The sequence below is a fragment of the Schistocerca serialis genome, chromosome 9, assembly GCF_023864345.2.
Source record: "Schistocerca serialis cubense isolate TAMUIC-IGC-003099 chromosome 9, iqSchSeri2.2, whole genome shotgun sequence".
Taxonomy (NCBI): domain Eukaryota; kingdom Metazoa; phylum Arthropoda; class Insecta; order Orthoptera; family Acrididae; genus Schistocerca; species Schistocerca serialis.
Window position 1 is genome coordinate 524951337 of NC_064646.1, and position 15415 is coordinate 524966751.

A 15415-nucleotide genomic window follows, 5' to 3' on the forward strand; every position below is an offset into this window, starting at 1 on the left:
GCATCGGAATTAAATACAAAATGCACAATGCCGCCTTAAGTACAAGAATAGAGACTCTTCTTACAGTCGATGCTTTGAGCATTCCCTGTGAGACCAGTATTAGTTTCCGATACACCTCTGCAGGTTCAATGTATTCCTTGGACCTTCACATTGACGATGAAACACAGAAATCGCATCGGAAATAAATACAAAAGGCACAATGCCACCTTAAGTACAAGAATAGAGACTCTTCTTACTGTCGGTGCTTTGAGCATTCCCTGTGAGACCAGTATTAGTTTCCGATACACCACTGCAGGTTCAATGTATTCCTTAGTCCTTCACATTGACGATGAAACACAGAAATAGCATCGGAATTAAATACAAAAGGTGCAATGCCGCCTTAAGTACAAGAATAGAGACTCTTCTTACAGTCGGTGCTTTGAGCATTCCCTGTGAGACCAGTATTAGTTTCCGATACACCACTCCAGGTTCAATGTATTCCTTGGACCTTCACATTGACGTTGAAACACAGAAATCGCATCGGAATTAAATACAAAAGGCGCAATGCCGCCTTAAGTACAACAATAGAGACTCTTCTTACAGTCGGTGCTTTGAGCATTCCCTGTGAGACCAGTATTAGTTTCTGATACACCACTGCAGGTTCAATGTATTCCTTGGACCTTCACATTGACGATGAAACACAGACATCGCATCGGAATTAATTACAAAAGGCACAATGCCGTCATATGTACAAGAATAGAGACTCTTCTTACAGTTGGTGCTTTGAGCATTCCCTGTGAGACCAGTATTAGTTTCCGATACACCACTGCAGGTTCAATGTATTCCTTAGTCCTTCACATTGACGATGAAACACAGAAATAGCATCGGAATTAAATACAAAAGGTGCAATGCCGCCTTAAGTACAAGAATAGAGACTCTTCTTACAGTCGGTGCTTTGAGCATTCCCTGTGAGACCAGTATTAGTTTCCGATACACCACTGCAGGTTCAATGTATTCCTTGCAACTTCACATTGACGATGAAACACAGAAATCGCATCGGAATTAAATACAAAAGGCGCAATGCCGCCTTAAGTACAAGAATAGAGACTCTTCTTACAGTCGGTGCTTTGAGCATTCCCTTTGGACCAGTAGTAGTTTCTGATACACCACTGCAGGTTCAATGTATTCCTTGGACCTTCACATTGACGATGAAACACAGAAATCGCATCGGAATTAAACACAAAAGGCGCAATGCCGCCTTAAGTACAAGAATAGAGGCTCTTCTTACAGTCGGTGCTTTGAGCATTCCCTGTGAGACCAGTATTAGTTTCTGATACACCACTGCAGGTTCAATGTATTCCTGGGACCTTCACATTGACGATGAAACACAGAAATCGCATCGGAATTAATTACAAAAGGCACAATGCCGTCATAAGTATAAGAATAGAGACTCTTCTTACAGTCGGTGCTTTGAGCATTCCCTGTGAGACCAGTATTAGATTCCGATACACCACTGCAGGTTCAATGTATTCCTTGGACCTTCACATTGATGATGAAACACAGAAATCGCATCGGAATTAAATACAAAAGGTGCAATGCCGCCTTAAGTACAAGAATAGAGACTCTTCTACCAGTCGGTGCTTTGAACATTCCCTGTGAGACCAGTATTAGTTTCCGATACACCACTGCAGGGTCAATGTATTCCTTGCACCTTCACATTGGCGATGAAACACAGAAATCGCATCGGAATTAAATACAAAAGGCGCAATGACGCCTTAAGTACAAGAATAGACACTCTTCTTACAGTCGGTGCTTTGAGCATTCCCTGTGAGACCAGAATTAGTTTCCGATACACCACTCCAGGTTCAATGTATTCCTTGGACATTCACATTAACGATGAAACACGGATATCGCATCGGAATGAAATAAAAAAGGCAAACTGCCTCGTAAGTACAAGAATAGAGACTCTTCTTACGGTCGGTGCTTTCAGAATTCCCTGTGAGACCAGTATTAGCCTCCGATACACCTCTGCAGGTTCAATATATTCCTAGGACCTTCACATTGACGGTGAAACACAGAAATCGCATCGGAATTAAATACAAAATGCACAATGTCGCCTTAAGTACAAGAATAGAGACTCTTCTTACAGTCGATGCTTTGAGCATTCCCTGTGAGACCAGTATTAGTTTCCTATACACCTCTGCAGGTTCAATGTATTCCTTGGACCTTCACATTGACGATGAAACACAGATATCGCATCGGAATTAAATACAAAAGGCCCAATGCCGTCTTAAGTACAAGAATAGAGACTCTTCTTGCAGTCGGTGCTTTCAGTATTCCCTGTGAGACCAGTATTAGTTTCCGACACACCTCAGCAGGTTCAATGTATTCCTTGGACATTCACATTAACGATGAAACACGGATATCGCATCGGAATGAAATAAAAAAGGCAAACTGCCGCGAAAGTACAAGAATAGAGACTCATCTTATAGTCGGTGCTTTGAGCATTCCCTGTGAGACCAGTATTAGTTTCCGATACACCACTGCAGGTTCAATGTATTCCTTGCACCTTCACATTGGCGATGAAACACAGAAATCGCATCGGAATTAAATACAAAAGGCGCAATGACACCTTAAGTACAAGAATAGACACTCTTCTTACAGTCGGTGCTTTGAGCATTCCCTGTGAGACCAGAATTAGTTTCCGATACACCACTCCAGGTTCAATGTATTCCTTGGACATTCACATTAACGATGAAACACGGATATCGCATCGGAATGAAATACAAAAGGCAAACTGCCGCGAAAGTACAAGAATAGAGACTCATCTTATAGTCGGTGCTTTGAGCATTCCCTGTGAGACCAGTATTAGTTTCCGATACACCTCAGCAGGTTCAATGTATTCCTAGGACCTTCACATTGACGATGAAACACAGAAATCGCATCGGAATTAAATACATAAGGGACAATGTCGCCTTAAGTACAAGATTAGGAACTCTTCTTACAGTCGGTGCTTTGAGCTTTCCCTGTGAGACCAGTATTAGTTTCCGATACACCACTGCAGGTTCAATGTATTCCTTAGACCTTCACATTGACGACGAAAAACAGAAATCGCTTCGGAATGAAATACAAAAGGTGCAATGCCGCCTTAAGTACAAGAATAGAGACTCTTCTTACAGTCGGTGCTTTGAGCATTCCCTGTGAGACCAGTATTAGTTTCCGATACACCACTGCAGGTTCAATGTATTCCTTGCACCTGCACTTTGACGATGAAACACGGAAATCGCGTCGGAATTAAATACAAAAGGCGCAATGCCGCCTTAAGTACAAGAATAGAGACTCTTCTTACAGTCGGTGCTTTGAGCATTCCCTTTGAGACCAGTAGTAGTTTCTGATACACCACTGCAGGTTCAATGTATTCCTTGGACCTTCACATTGACGATGAAACACAGAAATCGCATCGGAATTAAACACAAAAGGCGCAATGCCGCCTTAAGTACAAGAATAGAGGCTCTTCTTACAGTCGGTGCTTTGAGCATTCCCTGTGAGACCAGTATTAGTTTCTGATACACCACTGCAGGTTCAATGTATTCCTGGGACCTTCACATTGACGATGAAACACAGAAATCGCATCGGAATTAATTACAAAAGGCACAATGCCGTCATAAGTACAAGAATAGAGACTCTTCTTACAGTCGGTGCTTTGAGCATTCCCTGTGAGACCAGTATTAGTTTCCGATACACCACTGCAGGTTCAATGTATTCCTTAGTCCTTCACATTGACGATGAAACACAGAAATAGCATCGGAATTAAATACAAAAGGTGCAATGCCGCCTTAAGTTCAAGAATAGAGACTCTTCTTACAGTCGGTGCTTTGAGCATTCCCTGTGAGACCAGTATTAGTTTCCGATACACCACTCCAGGTTCAATGTATTCCTTGGACCTTCACATTGACGTTGAAACACAGAAATCGCATCGGAATTAAATACAAAAGGCGCAATGCCGCCTTAAGTACAACAATAGAGACTCTTCTTACAGTCGGTGCTTTGAGCATTCCCTGTGAGACCAGTATTAGTTTCTGATACACCACTGCAGGTTCAATGTACTCCTTGGACCTTCACATTGACGATGAAACACAGACATCGCATCGGAATTAATTACAAAAGGCACAATGCCGTCATATGTACAAGAATAGAGACTCTTCTTACAGTTGGTGCTTTGAGCATTCCCTGTGAGACCAGTATTAGTTTCCGATATACCACTGCAGGTTCAATGTATTCCTTAGTCCTTCACATTGACGATGAAACACAGAAATAGCATCGGAATTAAATACAAAAGGTGCAATGCCGCCTTAAGTACAAGAATAGAGACTCTTCTTACAGTCGGTGCTTTGAGCATTCCCTGTGAGACCAGTATTAGTTTCCGATACACCACTGCAGGTTCAATGTATTCCTTGCAACTTCACATTGACGATGAAACACAGAAATCGCATCGGAATTAAATACAAAAGGCGCAATGCCGCCTTAAGTACAAGAATAGAGACTCTTCTTACAGTCGGTGCTTTGAGCATTCCCTTTGGACCAGTAGTAGTTTCTGATACACCACTGCAGGTTCAATGTATTCCTTGGACCTTCACATTGACGATGAAACACAGATATCGCATCGGAATTAAACACAAAAGGCGCAATGCCGCCTTAAGTACAAGAATAGAGGCTCTTCTTACAGTCGGTGCTTTGAGCATTCCCTGTGAGACCAGTATTAGTTTCTGATACACCACTGCAGGTTCAATGTATTCCTGGGACCTTCACATTGACGATGAAACACAGAAATCGCATCGGAATTAATTACAAAAGGCACAATGCCGTCATAAGTATAAGAATAGAGACTCTTCTTACAGTCGGTGCTTTGAGCATTCCCTGTGAGACCAGTATTAGATTCCGATACACCACTGCAGGTTCAATGTATTCCTTGGACCTTCACATTGATGATGAAACACAGAAATCGCATCGGAATTAAATACAAAAGGTGCAATGCCGCCTTAAGTACAAGAATAGAGACTCTTCTACCAGTCGGTGCTTTGAGCATTCCCTGTGAGACCAGTATTAGTTTCCGATACACCACTGCAGGGTCAATGTATTCCTTGCACCTTCACATTGGCGATGAAACACAGAAATCGCATCGGAATTAAATACAAAAGGCGCAATGACGCCTTAAGTACAAGAATAGACACTCTTCTTACAGTCGGTGCTTTGAGCATTCCCTGTGAGACCAGAATTAGTTTCCGATACACCACTCCAGGTTCAATGTATTCCTTGGACATTCACATTAACGATGAAACACGGATATCGCATCGGAATGAAATAAAAAAGGCAAACTGCCTCGTAAGTACAAGAATAGAGACTCTTCTTACAGTCGGTGCTTTCAGAATTCCCTGTGAGACCAGTATTAGCCTCCGATACACCTCTGCAGGTTCAATATATTCCTAGGACCTTCACATTGACGGTGAAACACAGAAATCGCATCGGAATTAAATACAAAATGCACAATGTCGCCTTAAGTACAAGAATAGAGACTCTTCTTACAGTCGATGCTTTGAGCATTCCCTGTGAGACCAGTATTAGTTTCCTATACACCTCTGCAGGTTCAATGTATTCCTTGGACCTTCACATTGACGATGAAACACAGAAATCGCATCGGAATTAAATACAAAAGGCCCAATGCCGTCTTAAGTACAAGAATAGAGACTCTTCTTGCAGTCGGTGCTTTCAGTATTCCCTGTGAGACCAGTATTAGTTTCCGACACACCTCAGCAGGTTCAATGTATTCCTTGGACATTCACATTAACGATGAAACACGGATATCGCATCGGAATGAAATAAAAAAGGCAAACTGCCGCGAAAGTACAAGAATACAGACTCATCTTATAGTCGGTGCTTTGAGCATTCCCTGTGAGACCAGTATTAGTTTCCGATACACCACTGCAGGTTCAATGTATTCCTTGCACCTTCACATTGGCGATGAAACACAGAAATCGCATCGGAATTAAATACAAAAGGCGCAATGACACCTTAAGTACAAGAATAGACACTCTTCTTACAGTCGGTGCTTTGAGCATTCCCTGTGAGACCAGAATTAGTTTCCGATACACCACTCCAGGTTCAATGTATTCCTTGGACATTCACATTAACGATGAAACACGGATATCGCATCGGAATGAAATACAAAAGGCAAACTGCCGCGAAAGTACAAGAATAGAAACTCATCTTATAGTCGGTGCTTTGAGCATTCCCTGTGAGACCAGTATTAGTTTCCGATACACCTCAGCAGGTTCAATGTAATCCTAGGACCTTCACATTGACGATGAAACACAGAAATCGCATCGGAATTAAATACATAAGGGACAATGTCGCCTTAAGTACAAGATTAGGAACTCTTCTTACAGTCGGTGCTTTGAGCTTTCCCTGTGAGACCAGTATTAGTTTCCGATACACCACTGCAGGTTCAATGTATTCCTTAGACCTTCACATTGACGACGAAAAACAGAAATCGCTTCGGAATGAAATACAAAAGGTGCAATGCCGCCTTAAGTACAAGAATAGAGACTCTTCTTACAGTCGGTGCTTTGAGCATTCCCTGTGAGACCAGTATTAGTTTCCGATACATCACTGCAGGTTCAATGTATTCCTTGCACCTGCACGTTGACGATGAAACACGGAAATCGCGTCGGAATTAAATGCGCAATGCCGCCTTAAGTACAAGAATAGAGACTCTTCTTACAGTCGGTGCTTTGAGCATTCCCTGTGAGACCAGTATTAGTTTCCGATACACCACTCCAGGTTCAATGTATTCCTTGGACCTTCACATTGACGTTGAAACACAGAAATCGCATCGGAATTAAATACAAAAGGCGCAATGCCGCCTTAAGTACAACAATAGAGACTCTTCTTTCAGTCGGTGCTTTGAGCATTCCCTGTGAGACCAGTATTAGTTTCTGATACACCACTGCAGGTTCAATGTATTCCTTGGACCTTCACATTGACGATGAAACACAGACATCGCATCGGAATTAATTACAAAAGGCACAATGCCGTCATATGTACAAGAATAGAGACTCTTCTTACAGTTGGTGCTTTGAGCATTCCCTGTGAGACCAGTATTAGTTTCCGATACACCACTGCAGGTTCAATGTATTCCTTAGTCCTTCACATTGACGATGAAACACAGAAATAGCATCGGAATTAAATACAAAAGGTGCAATGCCGCCTTAAGTACAAGAATAGAGACTCTTCTTACAGTCGGTGCTTTGAGCATTCCCTGTGAGACCAGTATTAGTTTCCGATACACCACTGCAGGTTCAATGTATTCCTTGCAACTTCACATTGACGATGAAACACAGAAATCGCATCGGAATTAAATACAAAAGGCGCAATGCCGCCTTAAGTACAAGAATAGAGACTCTTCTTACAGTCGGTGCTTTGAGCATTCCCTGTGAGACCAGAATTAGTTTCCGATACACCACTCCAGGTTCAATGTATTCCTTCGACATTCACATTAACGATGAAACAGAGATATCGCATCGGAATGAAATATAAAAGGCAAACTGCCGCGTAAGTACAAGAATAGAGGCTCTTCTTACAGTCGGTGCTTTCAGAATTCCCTGTGAGACCAGAATTAGTTTCCGATACACCACTCCAGGTTCAATGTATTCCTTGGACATTCACATTAACGATGAAACAGAGATATCGCATCGGAATGAAATATAAAAGGCAAACTGCCGCGTAAGTACAAGAATAGAGGCTCTTCTTACAGTCGGTGCTTTCAGAATTCCCTGTGAGACCAGTATTAGCTTCCGATACACCACTGCAGGTTCAATGTATTCCTAGGACCTTCAAATTGACGGTGAAACACAGAAATTGCATCGGAATTAAATACAAAAGGCACAATGTCGCCTTAAGTACAAGAATAGAGACTCTTCTTACAGTGTGTGCTTTGAGCATTCCCTGTGAGACCAGTATTAGTTTGCGATACAGCACTGCAGGTTCAATGTATTCCTTGGACCTTCACATTGACGATGAAACACAGAAATCGCATCGGAATTAAATACAAAAGGCACAATGCCGTCTTAAGTACAAGAATAGAGACACTTCTTACAGTCGGTGCTTTCAGCATTCCCTGTGACACCAGTATTAGTTTCCGATACACCTCAGCAGGTTCAATGTATTCCTAGGACCTTCACATTGACGATGAAAAACAGAAATCGCATCGGAAATAAATACAAAAGGCACAATGCCACCTTAAGTACAAGAATAGAGACTCTTCCTTCAGTCGGTGCTTTGAGCATTCCCAGTGAGACCAGTATTAGTTTCCGATACACCACTCCAGGTTCAATGTATTCCTTGGACCTTCACATTGACGTTGAAACACAGAAATCGCATCGGAATTAAATACAAAAGGCTCAATGCCGCATTAAGTACAAGAATAGAGACTCTTCTTACAGTCGGTGCTTTGAGCAATCCCTGTGAGACCAGTATTAGTTTCTGATACACCACTGCAGGTTCAATGTATTCCTTGGACCTTCACATTGACGATGAAACACAGAGATCGCATCGGAATTAATTACAAAAGGCACAATGCCGTCATAAGTACAAGAATAGAGACTCTTCTTACAGTCGGTGCTTTGAGCATTCCCTGTGAGACCAGTATTAGTTTCCGATACACCACTGCATGTTCAATGTATTCCCTGGACCTTCACATTGACGATGAAACACAGAAATCGCATCGGAATTAAATACAAAAGGTGCAATGACGCCGTAAGTACAAGAATAGAGACCCTTCTTACAGTCGGTGCCTTGAGCATTCCCTGTGAGACCAGTATTAGTTTCCGATACACCACTGCAGGTTCAATGTATTCCTTGGACCTTCACATTGACGATCAAACACAGAAATCGCATCGGAATTAAATACAAAAGGCAAACTGCCGCATAAGTACAAGAATAGAGACTCTTCTTACAGTCGGTGCTTTCAGCATTCCCTGTGAGACCAGTATTAGTTTCCGATACACCTCAGCAGGTTCAATGTATTCCTAGGACCTTCACATTGACGATGAAACACAGAAATCGCATCGGAATTAAATACAAAAGGCGCAATGCCGCCTTAACTACAAGAATAGAGACTCTTCTTACAGTCGGTGCTTTGAGCATTCCCTGTGAGACCAGAATTAGTTTCCGATACACCACTCCAGGTTCAATGTATTCCTTGGACATTCACATTGACGAAGAAACACAGATATCGCATCGGAATGAAATACAAAAGGCAAACTGCCGCGTAAGTACAAGAATAGAGACTTTTCTTACAGTCTGCGCTTTCAGCATTCCCTGTGAGACCAGTATTAGCTTCCGATGCACCTCAGCAGGTTCAATGTAATCCTAGGACCTTCACATTGACGATGAAACACAGAAATCGCATCGGAATGAAATGCAAAAGGCACAATGCCGTCTTAAATTCAAGAATAGAGACTCTTCTTACAGTCGGTGCTTTCAGCATTCCCTGTGAGACCAGTATTAGTTTCCGATACACCACAGCAGGTTCAATGTATTCCTTGGACCTTCACATTGACGATGAAACACATAAATCGCATCGGAATTAAGTACAAAAGGCACAATGCCGCCTTATGTACAAGAATAGAGACTCTTCTTACGGTCGGTGCTTTGAGTATTCGCTGTGAGACCAGAATTAGTTTCCGATACACCACTCCAGGTTCAATGTATTCCTTGGACCTTCACATTGACGATGAAACACAGAAGTCGCATCGGAATGAAATACAAAAGGCAAACTGCCGCGTAAGTACACGAATAGAGACTCTTCTTACAGTCGGTGCTTTCAGCATTCCCTGTGAGACCAGTATTAGTTTCCGATACACCTCAGCAGGTTCAATGTATTCCTAGGACCTACACATTGACGATGAAACACAGAAATCGCATCTGGATTAAATACAAAAGGCACAATGTCGCCTTAAGTACAAGAATAGAGACTCTTCTTACAGTCGGTGCTTTGAGCATTCCCTGTGAGACCAGTATTAGTTTCCAATACACCACTCCAGGTTCAATGTATTCCTTGGACATTCACATTGACGATGAAAGACAGAAATCGCATCGGAATGAAATACAAAAGGCAAACTGCCCTGTAAGTACAGGAATAGAGACTCTTCTTACAGTCGGTGTTTTCAGCATTCCCTTTGAGACCAGTATTAGTTTCCGATACACCTCAGCAAGTTCAATGTATCCTAGGACCTTCACATTGACGATGAAACACAGAAATAGCATCGGATTAAAATACAAAATGCGCAATGCCGCCTTAAGTACGAGAATAGAGACTCTTCTTACAGTCTTTGCTTTGAGCATTCCCTGTGAGACCAGAATTAGTTTCCGATACACCACTCCAGGTTCAATGTATTCCTTGGACATTCACATTGACGAAGAAACACAGATATCGCATCGGAATGAAATACAAAAAGCAAACTGCCGCGTAAGTACAAGAATAGAGACTTTTCTTACAGTCTGCGCTTTCAGCATTCCCTGTGAGACCAGTATTAGCTTCCGATGCACCTCAGCAGGTTCAATGTAATCCTAGGACCTTCACATTGACGATCAAACACAGAAATCGCATCGGAATTAAATGCAAAAGGCACAATGCCGTCTTAAATTCAAGAATAGAGACTCTTCTTACAGTCGGTGCTTTCAGCATTCCCTGTGAGACCAGTATTAGTTTCCGATACACCACAGCAGGTTCAATGTATCCTAGGACCTTCACATTGACGATGAAACACAGAAATAGCATCGGATTAAAATACAAAATGCGCAATGCCGCCTTAAGTACGAGAATAGAGACTCTTCTTACAGTCTTTGCTTTGAGCATTCCCTGTGAGACCAGAATTAGTTTCCGATACACCACTCCAGGTTCAATGTATTCCTTGGACATTCACATTGACGAAGAAACACAGATATCGCATCGGAATGAAATACAAAAGGCAAACTGCCGCGTAAGTACAAGAATAGAGACTTTTCTTACAGTCTGCGCTTTCAGCATTCCCTGTGAGACCAGTATTAGCTTCCGATGCACCTCAGCAGGTTCAATGTAATCCTAGGACCTTCACATTGACGATCAAACACAGAATTCGCATCGGAATTAAATGCAAAAGGCACAATGCCGTCTTAAATTCAAGAATAGAGACTCTTCTTACAGTCGGTGCTTTCAGCATTCCCTGTGAGACCAGTATTAGTTTCCGATACACCACAGCAGGTTCAATGTATTCCTTGGACCTTCACATTGACGATGAAATACATAAATCGCATCGGAATTAAGTACAAAAGGCACAATGCCGCCTTATGTACAAGAATAGAGACTCTTCTTACGGTCGGTGCTTTGAGCATTCCCTGTGAGACCAGAATTAGTTTCCGATACACCACTCCAGGTTCAATGTATTCCTTGGACCTTCACATTGACGATGAAACACAGGAGTCGCATCGGAATGAAATACAAAAGGCAAACTGCCGCGTAAGTACACGAATAGAGACTCTTCTTACAGTCGGTGCTTTCAGCATTCCCTGTGAGACCAGTATTAGTTTCCGATACACCACAGCAGGTTCAATGTATTCCTTGGACCTTCCCATTGACGATGAAACACATAAATCGCATCGGAATTAAGTACAAAAGGCACAATGCCGCCTTATGTACAAGAATAGAGACTCTTCTTACGGTCGGTGCTTTGAGCATTCCCTGTGAGACCAGAATTAGTTTCCGATACACCACTCCAGTTTCAATGTATTCCTTGAACCTTCACATTGACGATGAAACACAGAAGTCGCATCGGAATGAAATACAAAAGGCAAACTGCCGCGTAAGTACACGATTAGAGACTCTTCTTACAGTCGGTGCTTTCAGCATTCCCTGTGAGACCAGTATTAGTTTCCGATACACCTCAGCAGGTTCAATGTATTCCTAGGACCTTCACATTGACGATGAAACACAGAAATCGCATCTGGATTAAATACAAAAGGCACAATGTCGCCTTAAGTACAAGAATAGAGACTCTTCTTACAGTCGGTGCTTTCTGCATTCCTGTGAGACCAGTATTAGTTTCCAATAACCTCAGCAGGTTCAATGTATTCCTAAGACCTTCACATTGACGATGAAACACAGAAATCTCATCGGAATTAAATACAAAAGGAACAATGCCGTCTTAAGTACAAGAATAGAGACTCTTCTTACAGTCGGTGCTTTCAGCATTCCCTGTGAGACCTGTATTAGTTTCCGATACACCACAGCAGGTTCAATGTATTCCTAGGACCTTCACATTGACGATGAAACACAGAAATCGCATCGGAATTAAATACAAAAAGCTCAATGTCGCCTTAAGTACAAGAATAGAGACTCTTCTTACAGTCGGTGCTTTGAGCATTCCCTGTGAGACCAGTATTAGTTTCCGATACACCACTGCAGGTTCAATGTATTCCTTGTACCTTCACATTGACGATGAAACACAGAAATCTCATCGGAATTAAATACAAAAGGCACAATGCCGCATTAAGTACAAGAATAGAAACTCTTCTTACAGTCGGTGTTTAGAGCATTCCCTGTGAGACCAGTATTAGTTTCCGATACACCACTGCAGGTTGAATGTAATCCTTGGACCTTCACATTGACGTTGAAACACAGAAATCGCATCGGAATTAAATACAAAAGGCACAATGTCGCCTTAAGTACAAGAATAGGGACTCTTCTTACCGTCGGTGCTTTGAGCTTTCCCTGTGAGACCAGTATTAGTTTCCGATACACCACTGCAGGTTCAATATATTCCTTGGACCTTCACATTGACGACGAAAAACAGAAATCGCATCGGAATGAAATACAAAAGGTGCAATGCCGCCTTAACTACAAGAATAGAGACTCTTCTTACAGTCGGTGCTTTGAGCATTCCCTGTGAGACCAGTATTAGTTTCTGATACACCACTGCGGGCTCAATGTATTCCTTGCACCTGCACATTGACGATGAAACACAGAAATCGCGTCGGAATTAAATACAAAAGGCGCAATGCCGCCTTAAGTACAAGAATAGAGACTCTTCTTACAGTCGGTGCTTTGAGCATTCCCTTTGAGACCAGTAGTAGTTTCTGATACACCACTGCAGGTTCAATGTATTCATTGGACCTTCACATTGACGAAGAAACACAGAAATCGCATCGGAATTAAACACAAAAGGCGCAATGCCGCCTTAAGTACAAGAATAGAGGCTCTTCTTACAGTCGGTGCTTCGAGCATTCCCTGTGAGACCAGTATTAGTTTCTGATACACCACTGCAGGTTCAGTGTATTCCTGGGACCTTCACATTGACGATGAAACACAGAAATCGCATCAGAATTAATTACAATAGGAACAATGCCGTCATAAGTACAAGAATAGAGACTCTTCTTACAGTCGGTGCTTTCAGAATTCCCTGTGAGACCAGTATTAGCTTCCGATACACCTCTGCAGGTTCAATGTATTCCTAGGACCTTCACATTGACGGTGAAACACAGAAATCGCATCGGAATTCAATACAAAAGGCACAATGTCGCCTTAAGTACAAGAATAGAGACTCTTCTTACAGTCGATTGTTTGAGCATTCCCTGTGAGACCAGTATTAGTTTCCGATACACCTCTGCAGGTTCAATGTATTCCTTGGATCTTCTCATTTACGATGAAACACAGAAATCGCATCGGAATTAAATACAAAAGGCACAATGCCGGCTTAAGTACAAGAATAGAGACTCTTCTTGCAGTCGGTGCTTTCAGCATTCCCTGTGAGACCAGTATTAGTTTCCGATACACCTCAGCAGGTTCAATGTATTCCTAGGACCTTCACATTGACGATGAAACACAGAATTCGCATCGGAAATAAATACAAAAGGCACAATGCCACCTTAAGTACAAGAATAGAGACTCTTCTTACAGTCGGTGCTTTGAGCATTCCCTGTGAGACCAGTATTAGTTTCCGATACACCACTCCAGGTACAATGTATTCCTTGGACATTCACATTGACGTTGAAACACAGAAATCGCATCGGAATTAAATACAAAAGGCGCAATGCCGCCTTAAGTACAACAATAGAGACTCTTCTTACAGTCGGTGCTTTGAGCATTCCCTGTGAGACCAGTATTAGTTTCTGATACACCACTGCAGGTTCAATGTATTCCTTGGACCATCACATTGACGATGAAACACAGAAATCGCATCGGAATTAATTACAAAAGGCACAATGCCGTCATAAGTACAAGAATAGAGACTCCTCTTACAGTCGGTGCTTTGAGCATTCCCTGTGAGACCAGTATTAGTTTCCGATACAGCACTGCAGGTTCAATGTATTCCTTAGTCCTTCACATTGACGATGAAACACAGAAATAGCATCGGAATTAAATACAAAAGGTGCAATGCCGCCTTAAGTACAAGAATAGAGACTCTTCTTACAGTCGGTGCTTTGAGCATTCCCTGTGAGACCAGTATAAGTTTCCGATACACCACTGCAGGTTCAATGTATTCCTTGCAGCTTCACATTGACGATGAAACACAGAAATCGCATCGGAATTAAATACAAAATGCGCAATGCCGCCTTAAGTACAAGAATAGAGATTCTTCTTACAGTCGGTGCTTTGAGCATTCCCTATGAGACCAGAATTAGTTTCCGATACACCACTCCAGGTTCAATGTATTCCTTGGACATTCACATTAACGATGAAACACAGATATCGCATCGGAATGAAATATAAAAGGCAAACTGCCGCGTAAGTACAAGAATAGAGGCTCTTCTTACAGTCGGTGCTTTCAGAATTCCCTGTGAGACCAGTATTAGCTTCCGATACACCACTGCAGGTTCAATGTATTCCTAGGACCTTCAAATTGACGATGAAACACAGAAATCGCATCGGAATTAAATACAAAAGGCACAATGTCGCCTTAAGTACAAGAATAGAGACTCTTCTTACAGTCTGTGCTTTGAGCATTCCCTGTGAGACCAGTATTAGTTTGCGATACAGCACTGCCGGTTCAATGTATTCCTGGGACCTTCACATTGACGATGAAACACAGAAATCGCATCGGAATTGAATACAAAAGGCACAATGCCGTCTTAAGTACAAGAATAGAGACTCTTCTTACAGTCGGTGCTTTCAGCTTTCCCTGTGAGACCAGTATTAGTTTCCGATACACCTCAGCAGGTTCAATGTATTCCTAGGACCTTCACATTGACGATGAAACACAGAAATCGCATCGGAAATAAATACAAAAGGCACAATGCCACCTTAAGTACAAGAATAGAGACTCTTCCTTCAGTCGGTGGTTTGAGCATTCCCGGTGAGATTAGTATTAGTTTCCGATACACCACTCCAGGTTCAATGTATTCC